This window comes from Panthera pardus, unplaced genomic scaffold (genome assembly GCF_024362965.1).
Source record: "Panthera pardus isolate Hobbes unplaced genomic scaffold, ASM2436296v1 HiC_scaffold_5, whole genome shotgun sequence".
NCBI classification, from domain to species: domain Eukaryota; kingdom Metazoa; phylum Chordata; class Mammalia; order Carnivora; family Felidae; genus Panthera; species Panthera pardus.
In genome coordinates this window covers 11,155,345-11,163,655 of record NW_026526980.1, presented here as the reverse complement: position 1 = coordinate 11,163,655, position 8,311 = coordinate 11,155,345, and positions in this window count along the sequence as shown.

The following is an 8,311-nucleotide window of genomic DNA, read 5'->3' as shown; positions in this document are numbered from 1 at the left end:
CCTCGCCTGTCTGGTACAATCTTTCACAGTTGGCTGAACCAAGCCCTCAGCAAGCATGTGGGGCTGGGGAAAAGAAGGAGGGAGGAGGAGGAGAAGGAATTCCTCATCCCCACAGTGGGACTAGACGAAACTTGACTGGCAGGAATGAGCTCTGGAGGAAACTCTTTCTGCACACAAAGCCTTGGTGCCTGGACTGTTGTCAGAGGACTCAGCCTGGTTTCTATGCTTCATCTTCCACTTTGGCAAAATGTCTGCACCCCCAAGTTTACTGCAGCACCATCCACAATAGCCAAGACATAAAAACAACATAAGTGTCCACTGACAGATGAATGGACAAAGAAAATGTGGTGTATATATACAACGGAATATTATTCAGCCTGAAAAAAGAGGAATCCTGCCATTCCCGACAATGTGGATGAACCTGGAGGACATTATGCTAAGTGAAATAAACCAGACACAGAAGGACAAAAACTGTATGATCTCACTTACAGGATGAATCTAAAAATACCGAACTCCCTAGGAGTGGAGAGTAGATTGGTGGTTGCCAGGGGCTGGAGGGTGGGGGGCAATGGGGAGATGTTGGTCAAAGGGAAACTTTCGGTTACAAGAGTAATAAATTCTGAGCATGGCCAGGTCATGCTGACTATAGTTAATGATACTGTATTGTGTGCTTGAAATTTGCTAAGAGAACAGGTCTCAAGTGTTTTGACCACCGAAAAATAAAAAACAAAACAAAACTATGCAAAGTAATGGATATGTTAATTATATTGATTGTGGTAATCACTTCATAATGCAGACATATGTCAAATGATCATGTTGTACACCTTGAACATTACAATTTTATTTGACAATTATACCTCAATAAAGCTAGAAGAATAATTTTAAAATAAAATGGGGATATTGTCACAAGGATCAGAAAAGTTTCTATATAGAGATATATAGTGTTTAGAATAGGGCCTGGCTATAGAGCTGTTTGCTATTCTTTTTGGAGAGATGGTTCTAGATAAGTGGGCCTTGATTGGTGGTTCTCAGACTTAATGGCCTCAGAACCCCTTTACCCTCTTAAAATTGACAGAAGACTTCAAAGAGCTTTTTTAAGGTGGGTTATACCTACCAGTATTTACTGTATTTTAAATTAAAACTTATATTTTTAAAACAGTTATTCATTCATCTAAAAATAAGCTCATTAAATGTTAACATAAAATCTTTTTATGAAAACTAACTGTATTTTCCAAAATAAGAAACTCTTAGTAAGCAGCATAGTGATATCTTACATTTTTGAAAATCTCTGTAATGTCTTAATAAAAGGCAGCTGGGTGCCACATCTATGACTGCATTCAAGCCAGTCGAGGTATCACATGTCTTGAAGCCACTGGAAAATTCCACTGGATGCTTGTGAGAGAATGACAGTGAAAAAGACAAATAAGATGTTAGTACTATTATGGAAACAGTTTTGATCTTGTAGATCCCCTGAGAGCTTCCCTGGGCCACACCTTGAGAACTACCTGGTAGGTGGAGGAGATGGAGAGAGCAGAGACAAATGGGAATATTTTCATGTTTTCACCCAATTTGTATTCACCAAGGAATACTGAGGAAAAGTCACTAGAGATCAGATTTGCTCTCTTGACCCAAATCTCCTTCAGTCTTTTAAACTAAAACAGCACCACCAGACCAGTACTGGGCACTGCCTCTGTCCAGGCAGGATTCAAAGCCATTGACACACATTGTTACTGCTCACTCAACTCTAATGGGTGCAGGCTGTTATGATCACCCCCCCCCCACCCCCGCACAGATGTGGAAACCAACCGAGGCACACAGACTGAGTGACTTTTTCCAAGGTTGCACAGCATTCCAGAGATTCCATGTCCAGTATTTCTGATTCAGGAATTCCTGCTCTTAGATACAGAGTTCAAGAGTCTCCCTCCACCCGGCTTAACAATTGTTCAAGTGGACGCCGAAGTCTTCATACAGATCCCTGGGTGTCACCCCCAGTGGTTCTAGCTTAATTGGGAAGGTCCCAGGCACCCATTTTGCTTAAGGACTCAGATGATTCTAAAGGGTAGCCAGGATCGAGAACAATTGCGCTAAGGCCTTGCTACCCAAACCACCAGGGAGGGTTTTAGAATGAAGAATCCTCCCACACACCAGCCTCCAGCAAGACTCTCTGAAGCGAAATTTGCTTTTGACAAGAGCCCCAGGTGATTTGCATTCACATCACAACATGCATTTAGCCTGGGCTAAAGGAACGTGAGCTGAGATTTCTGCCAGAGATGAGAAGGCAGGATGGGGTAGTGGTTAGAGCCCAGGCTCTGTGACAGGTGCAGCTGTCCTTCTGTCCACAACCCACCCCCACCTCCCATGGCTTCTTTCTTAACCTAGGAACCCACACCACTCCGAGCTTGATAGCTGAGTAAGGACAAATGCTCCTAAAGCTTCTGAGACCTTCACTGCGAAGGTTCATAGAAGCCTGTAAAGAAATAATCTAGGGGCACCCAGGTGGTTCAATCGATTGAGCATCCAACTTCAATCAGGGCATAATCTCGCAGTTTATGAGTTCAAGTCCCATATCGGGTTCATCACTGTCAGCACAGAACCTGCCTGGGATCCTCTGTCCCCCATTCTCTCTGCCCCTCTGCCGCTTTCACTCTCTCAAAAATAAACATTAAAAAAAGAAAGAAAGAAAGAACCTAGGACTGCAACAATTCAAACAATTCTTTGTTGTATTTTAATTCCTTGCATTTTATTATTATATTTTTGTTCCAGTTTTATTGCGATATAATTGACATGCAGCACTGTGTATGTTTAAGTTGTACAGCATAATGACTTAGCTTACATACCTTTTGAAATGATGACCACAATAAGTTTAGTTAAGATCTTATATAAGACCATCTTATACAAATACAAGGGGAAAAAAGAAAAAAAAATTTTTCTTTGTGATGAGGATTCTTAGGATCTACTCTCTTAGCACCTTTCAAATATACCGTTCAGCTGTGTTTACTGTAGTTATCATCTTGTACATTGCCTCTCCAATTCTTATTTATAACTGGAAATTTGTACCTTTTGACCACTTTTAGCCTATTACCCCTCCCCCACTCCCTGCCTCTCATAACCACAAATTTGATCTCTTTTTCTATGTGGTTTTGTTTTGTTTTGGTTTTGGCTTTTGGTTTGTTTTGTTTTCCTTTTTCTTTAAGTTTATTTATTTTTGAGAGAGAGAGAGAGAGAGAGAGAGAGCACCTGTGAGCAGGGGAGGAGCAGAAAGAGAGGGAAAGAGAGAATCCCAAGCAGACTCCATGCTGAAACCACTGAGATCATGACCTGGGCTGAAACTGAGTGGGACACTGAAAGACTGAGCCACCCAGGCACCCCTCTTTGTTTGTTTGTTTAAGATTCCACATATAAGTGAGATCATACAGCAACTTTCGGTTCTTTGTTTTATACAGAGGTGGGAACTTGAGTTTGCCTTTAGGAGCAAACAATTCCTTTGTTTTGGGTACATGGCAAGGCACCTTCTAGCAGTGAAATGGTGAAGCAGAAATCTTTTCTTGACAGAAGAGAGCTGCTTTTGTGGAAATGAAGTTGCTTCAGGAGAAACTAAAGGGTGGGGGGCACCTGTATCCCATCCAGCCCTGGGATTGGGGTTTGATCCCTCTGAGGCACAGTGGTGACATTCAGAAGCTTGGAAGCCCCTTTCCTGGGTAGCTAGCTGAGACTCTCAACATGCACGGCTCCCTACCTGGAAGAGACACACCTGAGACAGACATTGAAGTTCTGGTCTCAACCACCTTTCCCTCACCATCCTTCTTTACTGAGTCTCCATGTGCCAGGTGCTTGGTTCCCAAGTCTCCCTTGCATCAGGAGAGGCTAGGTAACCTGTTCTGGCCAATGAAATGTAAAAGGAAGTCTACAGCTGGGAAGAGAGGGGGAGAGGAGATAGTTCTGGTAATGATTTCCCTCCTGGGTAACAGGGAGGTCATGAGGGGAGCTCTCTTCCCTGAACACCTTCTGTCCTCCATTTGGGGACCATCAAATGAAGACCTGATGCTTGATGCTGTGGCAACCATCTTGTGACCATGAGGTGCCAAGTTCAGAATGGTAGAGTAGACGGCAGGAAAGAGCTGGGCCTTTGCTGACATTGTTGAACCATGAATCAACAGTGAGATCACCCACATCTCAACTTATCATGTGATAACAAAAATCCCTATTGTTTAGGCCATCTTTTGTCCTGTTACTTGAATATTTCCTAACTGACAGCTTTGGGGGCATTGGGATATTATCACCATGGCAGCCTCACAGGGGACTACAGGGGTTATCATGAGACTACTCTAAGCTGTCTTATGGACCACAGACAAGGAAAGACCTGGGAGAGCCAATACAGGAAAAGAAGAAAAGGTGGCTACCACATGGTGATTGCAGCTAGCACTCTGATTTGTGAACTTCTCTGATGTACCCTGTTGGGGACTCTGGAAGTAACTGATGTGCCCTTTGCAAGAGTGAATCTTCCAGTAATGAGTGGCATAAGTTATAGACCAAAGACATTAAAAGCAGTGTGGTGATCAACTAGTGATGTGTGTCACAGGCACAAAATAATAGAATGATAGCAATGGTGTGTCCACATTTGTTTTTTCCTAGCCACTCACTCCAAAGATGTCAATGCCCAGAGATGTCGATGGCCTGAGTGTCCCCCATTCCCACTCCAGAGGGAAAGTCAAGTGCTGGAGTCTCTGGGCCCTTTCCTGAGCTTCCTTTCAACCTTGCCCAGCAAGGACTCCCGTGACTCCATTAATTAGGAGGCCTTCCCACAACACTATGTGCTAACCACCTCTCTCCCACTCTGCTGATAGCAGGACCCACCTCATGTCTATCTATGAACCATAACAGAATGAGGCACAGTGCCTGGCACTTAGAAGGCACCCAAGGAAAGTGTTAGTGACACCATCAGGGTTCAATATTTAGGGAGTCGCTTGCCTGAGGCTATTATAGAAGTATTGAAATTTCATCCTACCAGGCACCTGAATCCCCATCATTTAAATTCATTCATCCGGGGCGCCTGGGTGGCTCAGTCAGTTAGGTATCTGACTTCGGCTCAGGTCATGATCTCACGGTTCGTGAGTTTGAGCCCCGCATCGGGCTCTGTGCTGACAGCTCAGAGCCTGGAGCCTGCTTCAGATTCTGTGTCTCCCTCTCTCTCTGCCCCTCCCCTGTTCATGCTCTGTCTCTCTCTGACTCAAAAATAAATAAAAAACATTTAAAAATTTTTTAAAAATAAAAAAATAAAAAAATAAATAAATTCATTCATCCTTAGACTTGCACTGATATTTCTGGAAACTTCATCTGCAAGACAGTGGGGTAGAGTGGAAAGAGCATGGGTGGCTAGGCTTTCATCCTGCCTCTGCCACTTACCAGCTGTGAGAACTTGGAGAAGTCACTCAACTTTTCAAGCCTCGGTTTTGTCACAGCAAGATACAGACACCCACCTCAGAAGGTACCGTGGTTAAAGCAACATGACCTGTGGAAGTGGGCTTTGGCAACTCCAGAGCCCTGAGCAGCACATTCATCTGGGAGTTGATCTACTTTGCAGAGAAAAGAGGATCCTGACAGGATTGAATACAGAATAGACATACTCTAACAGGAGAAACAAGGCTGGAATTTACCTATTCATGTAGTCAACAAATACCTGATGAGCCATGCCCTGTACTGGGCAAGGAAAACAAGGATGAACAGCAGACATGGCTCCTATTCTCGTTAAGCTTAGAGCTACACTGTCCTTACAATAGCCACTACCCACCTGAGGCTACTTAAATTTAATTTTTTAAATTTAATTTTAAATTTAATTTAATTAAAAACTGCCATTTCATTTCCACAGCCATACTAGTAAAATATAAAATGCTCAACAGACACATGTGGCTAGTGGCTACCATAGCTGACAGTGCAGATATAGGACACTTCCATCCTTGTAGAAAGTTCTTATTGGGACAGCACTGAGATATAATCTAGCTGGGGAGACAGACACTAAACAAAGAACCACACAGACACCTAATGACACACTGTGACATTTGTCAGTGGGAATCCAGGGGCAATGCTCTTGTCACTTTTCAGTTGAGGAATAGAGCCAAGGAAGCCTCTGTTCTTCGTTTGCCCGAAGGGGACTGAACATTTGAGAACCTGACACAGCTCCCTATACCTCCTAGAGCTGTTCTCTTCAAGGCTAGAGACTGAAGGAGCCTTCAGGGACATGAAGCTCATCTCTGAAGATGTCTGACCTTGCAGCAAATTACACCAGTTTAGCCAGTGGATAAAAGAAACAACCCGGGTTGAACTCCTAGCTCTAACAACTGTATGACCGTGAACTGGTAATTAACCCTGCTGGGCCTCAGTGTCTACATCTGTTACACAGGGTGAATAATAATATCTGGTCTAGAGGGTTACTGGGAAGCTTAAATATTTTAAAGAACGTTAAGTACTTAGAACAGCGCCTGGCGCACAGTAGCACTCATACCTTATCATAATGATGATGATGATTATCCATGACTCTTTGAACAAGGGGTGGGGGTGGGAGGAAGTATGCACCTGCCACTCAAAAGCTTCCGTTATTTTCACTCTTTGCTTCCCAAAGTATCATCACCCAAAGCTAAACTAATCATCCCAGTGAAACTCCATCTGTAAAATAAGTCAGAAAAGGAAATATAACCATATATATATCAAGATGCCAAACTCTACATGGATCACTTTACATGTATTATGTGTTTAATCTTCACAACAACCCCATTAGGCATGTACTGCTAAAGTTATCTCCATTTTGCATTTTGCAAGAAATTGGGGCTTAGAAAGGTGAACTTGCCCACGTTTACACCGGAAAAGATCTCGGTGTCAGTTCCACTAATAACCACCAGGTGGCGGTGCCTATCCACTTTCCAATTACGCAGTCCGGCTGGAACGCAGAAGAGGGGTCTTCCCGTAAGTATTTAAAGATCGCCTGCTGTGTGCCAGGCATTGTTCTAGGTGCTGAGGATACGTAGGCAAATAAAACAAGAAAATTGTTTTGCCTTTCCCTTCCATTTTTCCTTAAAAATAATAAAAGGTATTCGCGGAGATGTGTAGTTGTCCTGACCAGGAGAAAATAGGCTTGTCTGTGCAAGAAGTGAGAGACCACAGGCTCTTGGGAAAGTGATGAAAATATCTGAAAGGTCTGTGGTCTTCAAAGATCAGAGCATACACCTACCCCCAGAAGGGAGTGTTATTCTACAACCCACCTTCCTGCCTCTCTATCCCCACCCCACTGCAGAGAGGTAGGGAGCAGGGGTCATCTCCCTGCAGTGTCTTGTAGGACCCGGATGGGATGGAGGAAGGTGGTCTCATTCTCAGAAACAAGAATGGACCGTTCTCAAAGTCTGGGTTGGGAGAGGGGGTGCTTGAAAGTCTGTAAGTCACCCAGGGAACCAACCCCTTGGGTGTGCTGGACTGCAGCTCCCCAGGCCCCATCTGAGCAATGCTGATCTCCCTACAGCCAGGTGGACTAGGAGCCAGACTCAAGTGCCCAGGGACGCTGCTGCCTAGGACCCCTCCTTCAAGCTGGTGCTGGGGCCGTCCTGTGGGCGTGCATCCCGGCTGTGCCCTGAGAGTCTGCGGAGAGCAAGGCCAGTGGCCCCAGGCGGTTGAGTGTGTGCCGTGGGTGTACATGGATGTGTGCAGCGTTCATGGTGGGGATCCGGCGTAAGGACCTACGTGAGGGGTGCGCAGTGTGAACGTGTATGTTTGGGGTAGCCAAGGACACAAGGGTTGAGCAGTGTGTGCATAGGGACAAAGACACTTTGGGGCGGTTGGGAGGGCGGGGGAGGCAGTGGAGAGAGCCCAGGCGGGAGAAGGCTGCGTTTCGACCAGCTAGAGGAGACCAAGCCGCGCCTGTGTGCCTAGTTGTATACTTGGGGACGTGCTCGTGAGGATCCTCTCTTGCGTCCAGGACCGGGTGTTTGTATGTTGTGGGGAAGTTACTGTTTGTGAACCCACGTTGGAGAGTGTCCTGAGCGGAGGAAATCCCCCGCACTAGGACACTCGTGGGATTACCTCTGTGTATGTGTTCCTGCAAATGAATCAACTTGGGTATAGGTCCGGTGCGTCTGGACTGCCTATGTGCTTATGGGCGTGGATGTGGGGGACGTGTCCCCAAATTTGGGACCTTGGAAGGGGGTCGTCTCAGCGCTCCGGGCAAGGAGCTAGGGGCTTGCAACGGGTGGAGAGGATGGAGAGGCGCCGCGCAATTGGCGCGGGGTTCCGTGAGGAAGAGCCTGTGGAGCAGGGGCAAGGGGCGGAG